Genomic DNA, 15,579 nt, shown 5'->3' with positions numbered 1-15,579 from the left:
ATACGACTTTCCATTGGGGGGAAATGGGAGCAACGTTTTGCATGGCCTTGTTCTGAACCGAACGCCAACTTGGCTTCACTAACCAGTCTTCTCTAGACTGTGAAGCGTGAAGTACGTGTTGATCGAAGTTTTGATACGCGCGAAAATTCGCGAGTGACAAGAGTGGCAGTGTTGTGCTATACAGGATTTGTAGGAGTAAATCTGGAGCCGAACGTATTTTTGCGGAGGTGTGTTCTATTTTTACATATTTTATTTTATCCGTGGGAGTTTATTTTGGATTTAGTGTTGGGATGTTTCGTTGTTTTTTCTACTTTATATACGGTGCGCTGTGATTTCGCCTGTGGGGCGAAAATGTGAAAGTCCGGCACGTTGCCGTTGCTTTAATCGCGTGGTCACGCCTGCAGACTTAACAATGTGCGGTATGATTTTTAGCTTTACTTTGAAATATTTCATACATTATGGGACAGATTTCATTGTTTAAATTAATTTGATACGCATAATAGGTAGGTACATCTACCTACAGGATCTTCATATTATTAAATAAATTATCTATCATGTTAGGTAGTAATAGATCGTTGATATGCTAATTAAGTACGTACTATGTATAAATAAAATATGAATAAAACATGAACGGACATTTTCTTAAAGACATTTCCACAAATCGAAAGCTCTATCAAATTTATTATAAGCATGGAGTTTACTTAAGAGAATAGTAGGTAGGTAGGTCTCTATTGTTTATTAACTTTTTTAGACTTAGAAAGTAGTAAGTAGCTGTCTAGTGTCTATACAGAAAGTGTGAAATATCAAAACAAGAAAAAAAAGCCAATGCGTGATTGAATATTGTAAAATACCTATTAACAAGCTATTAACCTTGCTTTTCTTACTAATTAGCATTTAGCGTGCCGACTGTGAAGGTCAAGAAATACCTAACTTTAAGTACCTAGGTAATAATGTTTTCAGGTACGAGTAACTATTATTTAAGAAAAGTTCATTTCACATGGAAATTAATTAAGAGACTTAATAGCTCAACGGTTAAGGCGCGGACTGAAATCCGAAAGGTCGGCAGTTCAAACCCCACCCGTTGCATTATTGTCGTACCTACTCCTAGCACAAGCTTACGCTTAGTTGGAGGGGAAACGGGAATATTATTCATGATTAGCATGGCTAATATTCTTTTTTTAAAAACTACAAAAAAAAAAACAAGGAACTAAATGAAATGCAAAGGGGAGGTGGAGCCAAGAGAGTCATGTGATGACCCATCCTCTCACGAGAAAGAACACCTTTGTGCATATTACCAATTATCTCACCTTGCAATAGGTAGGATATTCAACTGATTCTGGTGTAACTGGAGGCGTTTATTCCTGGTGTTTTTTCACATAAATATTTTTCAAAACAATCCTATACTTTTCAGTACCGAGGAACCAAAGCAATGTTTGGGGCTTTAACGACTTACCTAACATGTATTACGATTGCAAAAGTGCCAAACGGGTTAATACCTGGGTACTCGAATTCACAAATAAAGCAACTTTACCAAATAAATTTGGATCTCGTTTTATACTCTTTCAGTAGATTGACAAAACGAATAGGTAGCTATAAATTTCGTGAAGATATCCTATTATTCCAGAGGATCAACATAAAATCTATTTAGGGTTGTTGTGAAATTTTGATGAAAAGTTAATTAAAAGACGAGGCCAGATTTCACGGCGCGGTGTTTCACGCGCTGTTAGATTATTATAATTATTATTTTCCGAATCAATAGCTCACGAAACAGAAATGGACTTTATACCTAGTATCGTTGTTCTAATAAATAAATAAAAAACCGGCCAAGTGCGAGTCAGAATCGTGCACCGAAGATTCCGTACTACAGTCTATTATTTCGACATTTTGCACGATAAATCAAAAACTATGATGCATAAAAATAAATAAAAATCTGTTTTAGAATCCACAAGTGAAGCCCTTTCATATGACACCCCACTTGATATAGTTATCTTACTTTGAAAATTGAAAACACTAATGATTATTTCATGACCACAATTTATTTATTTTTGTGTGATGTAACCACAAATTCACGGTTTTCAGATTTTTGCCCTGGTCTACTACAAGACCTACCTACCTGCTAAATTTCGTGATTCTAGGTCAACGGGAAGTACCCTGTAGGTTTCTTGACAGACAGACAGACAACAAAGTGATCCTATAAGGGTTCCGTTTTTCCTTTTGAGGTACGGACCCTAATAATTAAACCGCATTTAAAACAATACTTAGTTTATAATATTATGATGTCATTAAAAGGATTCCATCTGGATACCTTATCCACCTAAAAGAATAAGATAATTTACCTATTCAGGTTTTACCTTTATTTCAGGCAAAGATAATATATTAAACAAGTAACTTGTATATATTATCTTTGTTTCAGGTCTGCAAGTGATATCAACGTTGACCTACATCAAAAACCAGTTCAGTTTCAATAGAAAGCCAAAAAATAAAACAAAGTTAAAGCTTGTTATAAAAATTAAAAATGAAAATCATTGCTTGTCTTCTATAAATTAGTAATTATTCGATTCAAATAAGAATGTCTGTCGTTTTGATTTTTTGAACACTAACGTGCAATAGTTAAAACTTTAGTCTATTTAATACCTACTACTTTTTAACCGACTTCAAAAAAAGGAGGAGGTTCTCAATTCGACTGTATGTCTTTTTTTATTTTTTTTTGTATGTTTGTTACGCGATTACTCCGTCATTTTTATGAACCGATTTTGATGATTCTTTTTTCGTTTTGACCATAAAAAATGCATATTAGGTACCATACCACATTTACTATGCCGTAGAAAATAGACAATAATAATAATAACTTCTCTTCTATTAATTAATGGTTACCTACTTATTATTTATACGTAAATGACTATTCGAGTACCTATAGATGAGACTTGTAAGAACTATTAGGCACATCCCAGCTACTAAATCTGACATCTAATTTTGTGAACTACATATTATGGCCGTTTAGCGGTTATATGTGGTTATAGCCTACATTCATATTTAGGTCGATTGCAATTCCAGTGAAAAGTGGTCGCTCAGGGAAATCATTGAACGGAAAAATGAATTAAGTACTACTTAAGTTGGGAGCGCTAAGTTCAATATTTTTCAGAAATCCGATTTATCTAATTGAATTTGCATGAAATGTGGAACAAAGCCATATTATATTTTTCAATAAAGATTTTTTCAAACAAATGATAAATGCTTGAGGTGAACATAAAATATTTATTTCTCCTCAACTTTTGTTTGTCTCCTACCACGATTTCGACGACAATGACCCTACCTACAATAAATTTTATGCTAAGAATAATACGATAATGTCTTAGGTAGACCATAATTATTTCAGACTTTTTGATTTATGAACTTCGGAGATAACCTCCATAAGTGTTCCATATTTACCATTTTGGTACGGAATCCTAAAAAAAACACTTTCCACTAGTTCCCACTAGATTACAACATGGGGTTATTCAAGGGGCGGACCAACAAATTCCTGAAAGGCTGGCAACGCATCGACAGTTCCTGTGGTGCTGCAAATTGTCATGGGCGACTGTAATCACTTAACATCAGGTGACCCGCCTGCTTGTTTGCTCGTTAGCTCTATTTTTTTTAACTTTGGAGCGTTAAGTTTCTGGTTCTGGGTAAGATGAAAGACGAGGAAAACCTAAGGCTGGGTACATGTTCGCTATGATCATCAAAGGAGATTGCCCATTTTCATAGGAGCTTTGGGCCCCCCCTAATATAATTGTTATGTCACCATGGTTTTAATTTTATTTTGTAGACAAATAATTAACTCTTTATATTCTGCAAACGATTTCTATTTATTCACCCTGGTTATAAAGAAATCTTATTTTTTATATTGCTGATATTGAGGTTATAATATTTAATTAATACTTCTTCAAAATAAATGCATGTCTACGATTCTAACTGTAATTGTGGATATTTTCAATAATAGAGTGAAAAAAAGTCGTTATAAAACATAATCGTAAAAAAATAACACATTTAAAAAAAAAAAATTAAGTTTTGACACGATGCCACAAAAGAGGGCCTGTTCACGGGCGATCTCCTTTGTAGGCGCTCTAGCAGCCATAGCGTTTAGAAAAGAAGCTCAAGTTTTTATTTTCCCAACTTAGTGCCTGAATGCTGAATAGATAGGTACGATCAAAAATAGCTTTACTTGTGACTTAAGTCAAGGGTACTCTTAGGTACAATCAACTTTTAGATGAGAATTTTCTTTAAAAATACTGAATATTTTTGATAACATTCCTCATAGATAGTAATCTACGGATAGCAAAAGTTCGCCAAATGTTAATAAGCATGACATTGTACTGCAGATTTTGAACTGATTTTGATTACTTACGTCACGAAATACCTATTATTATAATTATTAATCTATTAGCTCCAATTTAATTCCAAAGATATTATAAAACTCCAGATAGGTAAAGCTCTACAAATTCTATTTTAAAAAGTGAAGATAAATTCATACGCTTCAATGTGTGATACAATACCTACGCCTTGCGACACAAACTATAGTCAGCGACAGGTCGAGATGACAATCGGAATAAGAGGCGGGGGGACGCCCCGCACACCCGCACGTCACGCGCGCTCGCCCGCATTGGGTTAGCGCGGGGGCTGTGCGGTTGTACGGAGAGTTGCCTCCGTAGGTATATGTATTGTTGTTTTGATTTATACTTATTCACAGTGACAGTTCAATCGTACTCAATTATAATTTATATGCCACTGAAGGTAAAAATACATTTAGATAAGTTTTATCGGTGAGACGTGTCAAACAAATGTACAGAAATCTAGAGCAGCTTGCTCTCAGACCTGCACGGCGCGGCGCGGCGCGTTCGTATGACTCTGGCAGTAAATTTTCGTTAGCATTTAGCAATAATTCCAAGTGACAGTTTCAGTCAGTACCTATATTTCATTTTGCTTTATTCTTTACATATTCTAGTACTTATTTCGTACACTATACCCTTGTACTATCCTTTTTAAGGATCCGTACCTGAAGGGTGCCAACGGGACCCTATTAATTAAGCCTCCGCTGTACGTCCGTCAAAAAATGAAAGTGTTATTTGTTGTCCAACGGTACGGATCTCTTCGTCTACGAGTCCAACTCGCACTTAACTGATTTTTTTTCTTAAAAAGGAATAAATAGCTACTAATGAAAAAACTTTCTTCTACGTACTTTAGCAGTTAGTAATTTACTGTAGAAACTTAATTGGAGCACTGGAAATTTCAATGTGAAAGAGCACCAAAGCAAGAGATTTTTTAGATTACTTCCGAATAGCTGCATCAGAATAGAAGCAAAAACGAAAATAAAATGTATAAGGCACGCAAAAATATTTTCTGCCCAGGTAATTTTTTTTATGGTTTTCAATAAACTTAAAATAAATCCGTTTCATGTTTACAATAGGTAGGTACTTTAATAGTTGAATAAAGTTTTTGCAAAGCAATTTTCAACCAGTTTACCGTAGTTTGAAAGGCAACGGTAAAAAGTTTATTTCAGTTAGTAGGTACTTAAGTATTTAGATAAAGTTTTTAGATAGTTAAGTTTTTTTTTTATTGCACTTTTTCATTTCTTTAATTTTTAATATGAATTTAAACAATAAAAATTACAGATCGAAAATATCATCTAAATCACCGAACCGAACGAGGGTGCCCAGAACGCTGGCAGCGTTACCTCGCTGAATGGCCAGACTAATATGCTGACCGTTAAGTGTTTAGATAGATTAAGTAGGTACAAAGATATTATTATGAAACTCCAGACAAGTGCAATTTCACTCAAGTAGACTCAGAAGAACCAGAGTAACTGACAAAGCTCATTGATTATCAAAGCTGGACCAGCTATAGGAACAAGCAGGGTAGCCCGGGTAGGTACGGTACATAATAAGTAGCTCAGAGAACCTATATTGACGTTGAGGTCTCGAGTCTCAACGTGCTGTAATATCAATAATTTGACCTTTTTCGATGGAAATACAACAAAAAATAATATACTGGATACAAGCGACATAAAACCAAAGAATTTCATCAAAGGATGATGACGCCCGCAACTTCGTCCGCGTGGATATTTTCTTTAAAATCCCGTACGAACTCTTTGATCTTCCGGGATAAAAAGTTGCCTATGTCAATTTCAGGACGCAAGCTACCTCTAGTCTATACCAAATTTTATATAAATCGGTTAACCGGATGGGCCTTTAAGAATCCCGTAGGAACTCTTTGATTTTCCGGGATAAAAAATAGCATATGTCCGTCCCCGGGATGTAAGCTAACTCTATACCTACCAAGTTTCATCAAAATCGGTTAAACATAAAGTAATTAATTAATAAAATAATAATTAATGAGGTAAGTAATTATGTAGTGTGAATTTTTTCTCTCACTATATTCACTTTTTGTTCGAAATTGACATCGTCTCAAGTTGAATATTTAGGTAGTTAGTTATTAGTTCCACAACTCACAATAAATCATTATTCAACTTTTCATGTTCAGGAAGTCTAACTACCTACTACGTAAAATGTTTGGCTGAAATAGGTAGATTACTTAGGAAAAGCAAGGGTACTGTTTCTAATCTGTGATAAGAGGTCTCTACCTGCTACAATAGGTCCTTGCTATTTGTTACGACCTAAGCAAATGGCATACATTTCTAATCCACACAGGATTTGTCATGAAAAGCCGGCTTAATCACTGAATGGTTCAGGAATACAACCTTCCGTGAAATCTCGATACCTTCATCAAATGAACTTTATTCTTCAAGGTATAACAGAGGAAATCCAATAGCAATCTTACGATATAGGTACCCATTAATCCTGAAAATATCACATTGATAAATGGATATCTATAGTCAAGACTCGGAGTGTAATGAAACGACGGACGTCGCGCGATTTATGCCTTTCACACACGGTTGATGATAATAATAATAACTGGTCGATCCGAAAAATCCGCAAAGTAGAACAGAATTCTGATATTTTGATAATTAAAAAAATACGAACCGGCATAATTTGCGTCTGTCTGGGCACTGCGCCCCGAGCGGCTCCTATCCTTCAGTTTCATATTTTTCTACTGAGTACTCAACGGAGGTACTCCGTGGCCTTCGAAACTTGCCGGTTCCGTAATTTTTAGGGTTTCGTACCCAAAGGACCCTATTACTAAGACTCCGCTGACCGTCCGTCTGTCTGCCCGTTTGTCACCAGGCTGTATCTCATGAACCGTGATAGTTAGACATTCGAAATTTTCACAATGATATCTATTAATTATGTTGCCGCTATAACAACAGAAACTAAAAAACAGAATAAAATAAATATTTAAGGGGGCTGCCATGTACCTACAACAATCGTGATTTTTTTGCTCGTTATTATAGAGAATGGTAGGTACGGAACCCTGCGTGCGCGAGTCCGACTCGCACATGGCCGGGTTTTTTATAAGTACCTATTTAAAAATTACCTGTATTTATGTAATGTCCCTAAACTTAGGTCATTAGGACCTTAGGATCCCTAGGACACAAAAAAAACTTGTTTGTAAATAAACGGCCCTACTAATAAAGAAGTATGCCTAGAACGATTCTGGCCGATTCGGACCGATTTTTATGACAAGAAGGATACAACACAACCTTGAACACAACAACAACCAACAAGTAAACAGGCTAAGCAGACAATGGACGGTGTGACAGTTGGTGTAAAAGCGAGATTTTACCACAGACCAGCGAAATACATATATACATAGTTAAATAAGTATCTACCGACTTTAGAAAGTCGGCCGTTGTTGGATAAAAAGTGTAGACAAATCGGTTGTCTGCGTTGGCTTTTATGAAATTAAAACGGGTCTTTGAGTTAAGTAATTAAGTATTACGTATTCTAATGCCCTTCTCAAATACAACGTCGGGTCGGATAATTTATTTTGCCCCATCTGCAAATTGAATTATTCGAGCCGTAAGTAGGTATAGGCACAGTTTGCAGATTAATCTTCGTGCTAGCTAATTTTGTTTTTAATTATCACTAAATGAGTGTTCTTCATCAGGTTTGACTATGCTTATTGATCTATAGTTCTTACTGCTTAGTAATGTAAGTATAGTCCGTACAAAATGACTCCTCACGTGCCATTTTAACTTGTGGCGGTTGCCATAGATGCTTGCATCTATGGCAACCATAGATGGCGCTATTCAATCGATAACATTTTATGACGTAGTCCCGAACAAATGTACCGCCGACGGCTGTACTCGCACTAACGGAGTTTTCTGCAATCTAGACTATAGTCTATTTATAGAAGTTTCAAGACACAACCGTCGTGCGTCGGCCCAGCTGGGCGCTGGGGCTACCGAGCACAACCAACCGCTCGGTGGGAGATCTCCTTTTGGTACGGTCGAGCCTGCACACCGCTCCCGCACAAACTCTATGGGTCTGTCATGTCAAAAGTATGGTTCGCCTTTAAAATAAAGACTAAAATCGTACTTTTGACATGAAATTTGACACATAAAGTTAAAACGGCGCGTGAGGAGTTAAATTTTACGCGTTATACATCAGCTGTACCTAGTACCTACACACATTTCGTTCCTTTTTTGAAGTGAATAATTTGTTAATAGTGCACGAAGTGCCGATAGATTTAAACTAATGTTAAAAATTATGTTGTTTTTTTGGGATTTTTTAGGGTTCCGTACCTCAATAGGAAAAAGGAACCCTTACACGATCACTGCGCTGTCTGTCTGTCTGTCGTGTCTGTCAAGAAACCTGTAGGGTACTTCCCGTTGACCTAGAATCATGAAATTTTGCAGGTACCTACGTCTTTTAGCACTGGGAAAAATCTGGAAACCGTGAATTTGTGGTTAGGTACACCACAAAAAAAATTAAAATGTATTTATGAACAAATAATTAGTATTTTCAACTTTCAAAGTAAGTGGGCTATATTAATCTTACTTTGAAATGATGTTCATATGAAATGGCTTTTACCTGTAAATTCTAAAACAGATTTTTATTTATTTTTATGCATAATAGTTTTTGATTTATCGTGCAAAATGTCGAACTACTACTACGGACAACCCCAAGCAGTAGTAGTTAGGTATAGGTATTTGAGTAAGTAAGAAAATGTAAAAGAACCTTCCAAAATCTAAACAATGCCCCCGGAACTCTATCTTTAAGATTTGATACGCGAAGAACGCTTGAGTTAACACAAACAATGCACGAAAGGCGGAACAAATATCTCTTTTATTTATTAACTACTTCTCACGCCCGGCGTTTCTTCACACACTGGCGTCGATGACAGTGTCACCAATTATCATAAATATCAGTGGTAATGGATCGTAAAACAGTTGAAGTTATATAGGTGAAAATTGTAGATTTTGTAGATACCTATTTAGCGCCTCTTAACCGGATCTAATTGTATTGAATGGAACTTAAGTTTAGAAAGCATTAAGGTTGCAACACACTTTACTTATAACGTGTGACCCGACCCGATGTCGCGTGATGTAAGGCCTAAGTCGTGCGTGTTGAAACTTGAAAGGTCAAATCGTACCTACCTATAGAACACAGACGTTTAGAAGTACCCACAGACCATATTAGCTGCTGCTATTCCTATTCGGTTCGGCAATTAGTATTGGACGGGAGCTTTAGATGATAGCGATCACAATAGATCGACAACGGTGAAGGTGACAAGGTGAGGGTCAGCAAGAGCCATGAATAGCTGCCAATGTTGAAAAGAAGAGAGTTAGGACCAATTTTCTATAACCAATAACCAGAGTAGCTACACACGTCGCGTCAGTGCCGCGTATACGGTGTCCCTAGGGGAAGTGTCACAATTTTTTTTTCATCTCACTCGCTCGGAAAGGATTCGCGCCCTCTGCTCGGGACACTCAGAGGGACGCGAGGACAACATCCCCTCCCTGCCAGGTTAATTAACCATGGGTAACAATATCCCATGAAGAGAAATAATTGTTAACCATGTTACCAGGGTACACCGGCCCAAGCCCTGCTCTTCCCGAAAGTTCCTACTTCAAGAGAAATCAGCCGTGGACGTCTGTATAATGATGATGATGATGATAAGACAACTGACTCATTCGATATAGCTTAGACAGAGATAAAAAGTAGAAATATTAACATAATAATAATAATGATGATTCAATTTATAGCCCATACCGTATTTTCTGTTGCATTATGGTATTATTTAAGTATAACACCGGTATACCGGGTATTTTAGAAAATGGTTACGTATAAAGCATATTTCGTTCAACTGAAATTCTCTTAGGTATAGGTAGGTATATCGATATCGTTAATTTAGCGCAACGTTTCGGCAAGAGCTTAATTATCGAAAACATTTTGGAGGGTCGGCACGCACTGTACAAAGTTTAATTAATTAATTATTAAACTTCGGAAATTCCGACATCGTGCTAACAATAGCTTTCCTTTTAGGCTCAAATAAACCGCAAATACCTATAAGTACTAAGCAATTATTATTGAGTACCTACCTACCTATCTGTCCTTAGTTTTATGTAAAAAAGCTGCGGTTGTTTATTTATTTTTATTTCATTATTAAACCATCAAAGCCAGGTAATGGTTAGGACGTCCGCTTCCTCATCGGAGGTCGGGGGTCCGCTCGCGGTCTCTAACTTTTGGGAGTTATGTGAGTTTTAAGTTATTAAATGACTTGCTTTAACGGCCAAGGAAATCATCGTGAGGAAACCTGCATGCCTGAGAGTTCTCAAAAGTGTGTGAAGTATGCCAATCCGGACTTGGCTAGCGTAATAGAGGGAGGAGACCCGTACTCAGTAGTGAGCCGGCGATGGGTTGATCATGATGATGGCCTTATATATTTGATGGCAAATTTATTGTAACATAGACATTTACAAAATAACATCGAAGAGAAAACTGCAAAACACAATCGTAAACTTTTACGACGACTTCTAGCTGTTAGCCTAGGTATTTAATGAAAATGAATGTTATGCATGGTTAGACAAAATTTAAATTTTTTGAAAAAAATTACAAGATTCTAACCATGGCCATGGTATTTAATAATAGTTAGTAGGTACCTGCTCCATGTTTAGAATGTTTAAAATGTTTAACACTCTCGAAGACTAGATACCTACTTTCCTAGACCGTTTCCTCAGTAAATTATCCTATTATCAGCTTTCTAGGGTAGCGATAAATTTTCCTTGGGCATTAATTCCTTAACTATCGCGTGACATTCCAAAATGAAACCACGAGTTTGTTCATTAACAGGGCGACCATACATCATCGTCTTTGTGGATATTTCGATTTTTATATCACGCAATATTGATTTATCTATTCGTATCAGATCTGTGTTAGTAGTTATAATTAACCGAGCAAAGCGAGGTCTCCGAGTCTACTTGAGTGAAATTATTGTTCTTGTTCTGTCACAGCCTTATAGCTTCTGAGTTACTGAACGTAATAGGCTACTTGACTCATATCTAATTTCGTCCAATAAATGATTATTTATTATAGTATTTTGCTTAAGACAACGAAATATATCAATAACAATTATTAAAAACGCAGGATGGATATATAAATCCAATTTAAAAAAATACAATTTTTATTTTTATTTGAAACGCAGAAAACGCTGTCAGCCATGATGTAAATATGTAAACAAAGAAATGTCATCCCTATGTCACGCGTGGACTAACGTAGTATCCATATATATAAAATTTAGAGTCCTGACTAACTGATACATCAACGCACAGCCTAAACATCTAAACAGCTGGTTCTAGATACATGAAATTTTGTGCGTGTGTTCTTTGTAGGTAAAGAGAAGGTATCCACTAGGAAAGGATTTTTTGAAATTCCACCCCTGAGTGTGTTAAATGGAGGTTTGAAATTTATGATGTCCACGCAGGCGAAGTCACGAGCATAAGCTTGTTTTTATATATTTCTAAAAACTCATAGTAAACGTAAAAAATTATCGTTTTCTCTTTATAAATTGAATAAGTTATTAAGTAAGACTTACAACAAAGTGATCTTTGCAAAAATAAATTTGGGTTGCAGTCGTTAGTCATATAGGATCCCTTTAAGCAAGTCTTCGCGTGTTACGTATATTTATTTCACTGGGCACTCTAATCCACAACTTTCCTGTGGTCTTTATCGATGCGTTTTTACATTTTCGGATGATACAATAACGATAATTACTATATTTTTCATGTAAACTAGTATAGAAGTCATGTTTATTAAACTTTGGGAGGTTATGCTGTTGTTTACAAATGCATGACGTCAGAGCACAGATAATCTATCGGCCAAACATGGCCGACAGTGTTTTCACCTGTCTAAGAAAAATATATTTTTAAATTAAAGTTTTACGGTTTTTAGGGCGCAAAAAAATATAGTGATAATTTTTTTGATCTAATAGGACAAATATTAACCATTTAAGACCTACTTAAAAAAAGTGTCAACTAGCCTATTATACTTCTTTAAACATAATATAGAAACTGATGGTCTTCAGCCGAATATTGCATAAAAAATATAAAAAGCTTTATTGCGGGGGGCTCCCTACGAAGTTGCGTTCTGTGAAAATTTCAACTCTCTACTCTACGTATTACGGTGCACTGACAGACAGACGGACAGACGGACGGACCGTTGGCAGCTGGCACCCTCCGGGTACGGCACCTTTAAAAGCAATAAGCACGGCCCCGCCTTGGCAGTGCAACGTGAATCCATCTTTTATGCCTTTTTTACCTTTGTAAATATAAAATGTCCGGATTGACTCAGTAGCATGGTCTACGCGTCCGTAATCAAACCAAATGTAGCGCAAACTTACTTCCTAACTCAGACTTTCCCAGCGAGGAAAATTTTCAATGTGGAATGTTCTGACAGAGACTTATGACGATGTCATTATTCTTACTTTCATAGCAGTTCTTTTGACACTCGCCCTTCACTCTGCCCGTACCGCTCAGCGTTCTGGTACGATGCCATGACAGACACCATTTAGAATGATGTGATTTTATTATAAAACTGTCACACTTTTTATATTTACCCTTGGATGAATTTACTCCATATTTTATTTTCGTCGTGGACTTGAAAAGGAGTGACATGGATCTAACATAGGTAGGTAATGTTACTCGACACAGTGTAGACCATAGACATAGGTCTTGGGCAAACATATTGCTTGTGCTTTTGCTTGGAAAATAGTGCTGCTTGAGAATTGAGAAACCTATAAAAGAAAAAGGAAATGAAACCAATACTGCGAAGTCGCTCACAATTTACTGAAATAAATCCATGGTCTCTTTATTATTTTAAAGAGACCAACTCGTAGATCTTATCAGGAATGAGTAGATCCGTAGGAGAACTAGAGTAACCAACATACACAGCGGGCGAAGCTGAAGTGGAAATGGGCAGGGCACATAGTTCTTAAAACAGAAATGGTGACCTCTCACCGTTCTGATAAGGGGACAGCTGGGTGAACACTGGACATACGACATCAAATGAGTCACAGGGAGCCGCTGGGTTCAGGCGACGTAAGACCGTGGCGTGTGGAAGTTCCTAGTCCTTACAAGATACCTATGTCTAGCAGTGGACGTCTATCGGTTGATGATGATGATGATGACGATGTATAAAAGTTTGTACTTACCTATATTGTTGCCCGAATTTTTACTTAAGCCAAAATTGTTTGTTTTGGACTATTTGAGCACAGCAAAATATTACTAAAAGCACGGTAAAAGCTATGGTTTGGATAAAATAGACTACATTAATGCACTACATTGAACTGAAAATGGGTACTATAATTTCCGTACCGATGAGCTTAAACTAAGGCTTTAACTATGCCGCACTACCTATTTGGGATTCCGCATGATTTAACAAAGTGAAATGCAATTAAGCTCTTGGAAACTTTCATGTAGCAGTTTCTATTCTGGGAACGACCACGTTGCATAGCTTGTTTTAATTTACCATTGCAACCATGACGCTATTTATAGAAGAACTAGCTTATGCCTGCGACTTCGTTCGCGTGGACTACACAAGTTTCAAACCCCTTAGGGATTGAATTTTCCGAAATCCTTTCTTAGCGGATGTCTACGAGCTATCTGCATGCCAAATTTCAGCCCGATCCGTCCCGTAGTATTACCTGTGCGTTGCTAAATCTGTCAGTCAGTCAGCTTTTCCCTTTATATATTTAGATTTGGATATACATAGAGACAGTTAGCTATCGGGGCGGATTGAACTGGGAAAGTACGTAGTGCGTACCTACTTAGTTTCTTACGGAGATTAAAACTGATTGCACTATGGTCGTACCCTCTCTCAGCAAACACTTTACATTAAAAGGGAAAGAGGATACTTATTTAGTGTGTTAGTTGTAAGTATAGTTAGTGTTTAACATGGCTCTTTAAAAAAGGTGGAATGTCATTTATATGGTCATACTGATAAAATATAGCTGGCTATAGATTTCGGTGAAAGGTCTGAATCATGAGAAATGCAATTTTCTAAGGCACAATAACTATTTAGTATTTGCGGCCTGGTTTCACGCGTATCCGTCTGGCCCACTGACCTCATGCAAACAAGCTTGCATATCAGATTATTGCTACCGAGCTGGTTTTGTACGATTAAGGATTTTCAGGTAAAATAACTGCAGACTAATTTAAACCTTTTTAACGGCGTTTATATGTCTTATTCTGAATTTATGATTAAGTTTGGTTTTTATGATCATTAATTATTTCTTAGTTTTGAATCTAAAGCCGGCGAATTTAACTACTATTCATATACCTACGTAGTTCTATTATATATTCTGTGCTATAAGCGTGTCTACTCTATACACGCGATCCACATCAGCTTTGGCTTAGGAGGATCTAAGTATGTAGTTCTAAACCGAGCCTAACCTTTAAGCCTGAGCTCTTAATCTATAAAACTTCAAATGGCACCAAACTACAATTCAGTTAAGATTTACACAAAAAACCTTTGGTAGGTAAATGGGCTACACTGCACTGGAACCTGTATCAAAATCGGCAGATGAAGACATAAATGGAATAGTTACACAAATTGTCATAAGAAGCGGTGTAGTTATACGAATTTGGATAAGTTCGGTTAAAAGATTAATTTTCAGTGTCTCTACGCCAAACTTAACGATATACCTACCTACTTACTTGGTAAAAAAAAGGTTGATAGGATAACTAGGAATATTCAGTCGATTCAGTCATTATAATTTTTCGTAAGTATTTATATTATAAGTCAATAACGAAAAGATGTGACAAAAATGTATTTGTTCTGATAATTTAAATAGAAAACATGTACACTTTCCTAAAGGTCCTATTGTCCGTCGTCGGAATAAAAGCTAATTCACAAGGGAAACAAATATTATGAATGGACGAGGGAGTTCCAAGGGAAATCTTTATCTTAAGGTGACGCAGGACGCTCGACCGAAATTGGCAGCGCACGTGGGTAACATGTTTGCTTTTCACTTGACATTGTATGAGAAAGTTGAGAGGCACGATGATTTTCACTGAAATCACGCGCGCTTGATTTGAAAAAGGGTTTAGGAAGAGTATTTTTGAGAAAAAACTGCTGAATTTATGTTTGCAAAGTAAAGTTATTTCAAGTAATGAATAAATAAACTACGTCTAATGATAAATTG

General features: G+C 36.5%; 1 protein-coding gene across 2 annotated transcripts in view; it reads left to right on the top strand.

Annotated features, from left to right (window-relative positions):
• Nucleotides 1-44: 44 nt before the first annotated feature.
• Nucleotides 45-15,579, top strand: part of LOC117990448 (agrin-like) — a 58,598-nt gene continuing 43,063 nt past the window's right edge. For both annotated transcript variants that reach the window (XM_034977891.2, XM_034977890.2), the window contains exon 1: nt 45-227. The gene's annotated coding sequence lies outside the window, so the exon portion shown is untranslated. The remainder of the gene's footprint in view (nt 228-15,579) is intronic.

The sequence above is a fragment of the Maniola hyperantus genome, chromosome 18 (genome assembly GCF_902806685.2).
Source record: "Maniola hyperantus chromosome 18, iAphHyp1.2, whole genome shotgun sequence".
In the NCBI taxonomy this organism is placed as follows: domain Eukaryota; kingdom Metazoa; phylum Arthropoda; class Insecta; order Lepidoptera; family Nymphalidae; genus Maniola; species Maniola hyperantus.
The sequence above is the reverse complement of the archived record's forward strand: the minus strand, read 5'-3'. Positions and strand labels throughout refer to the sequence as shown.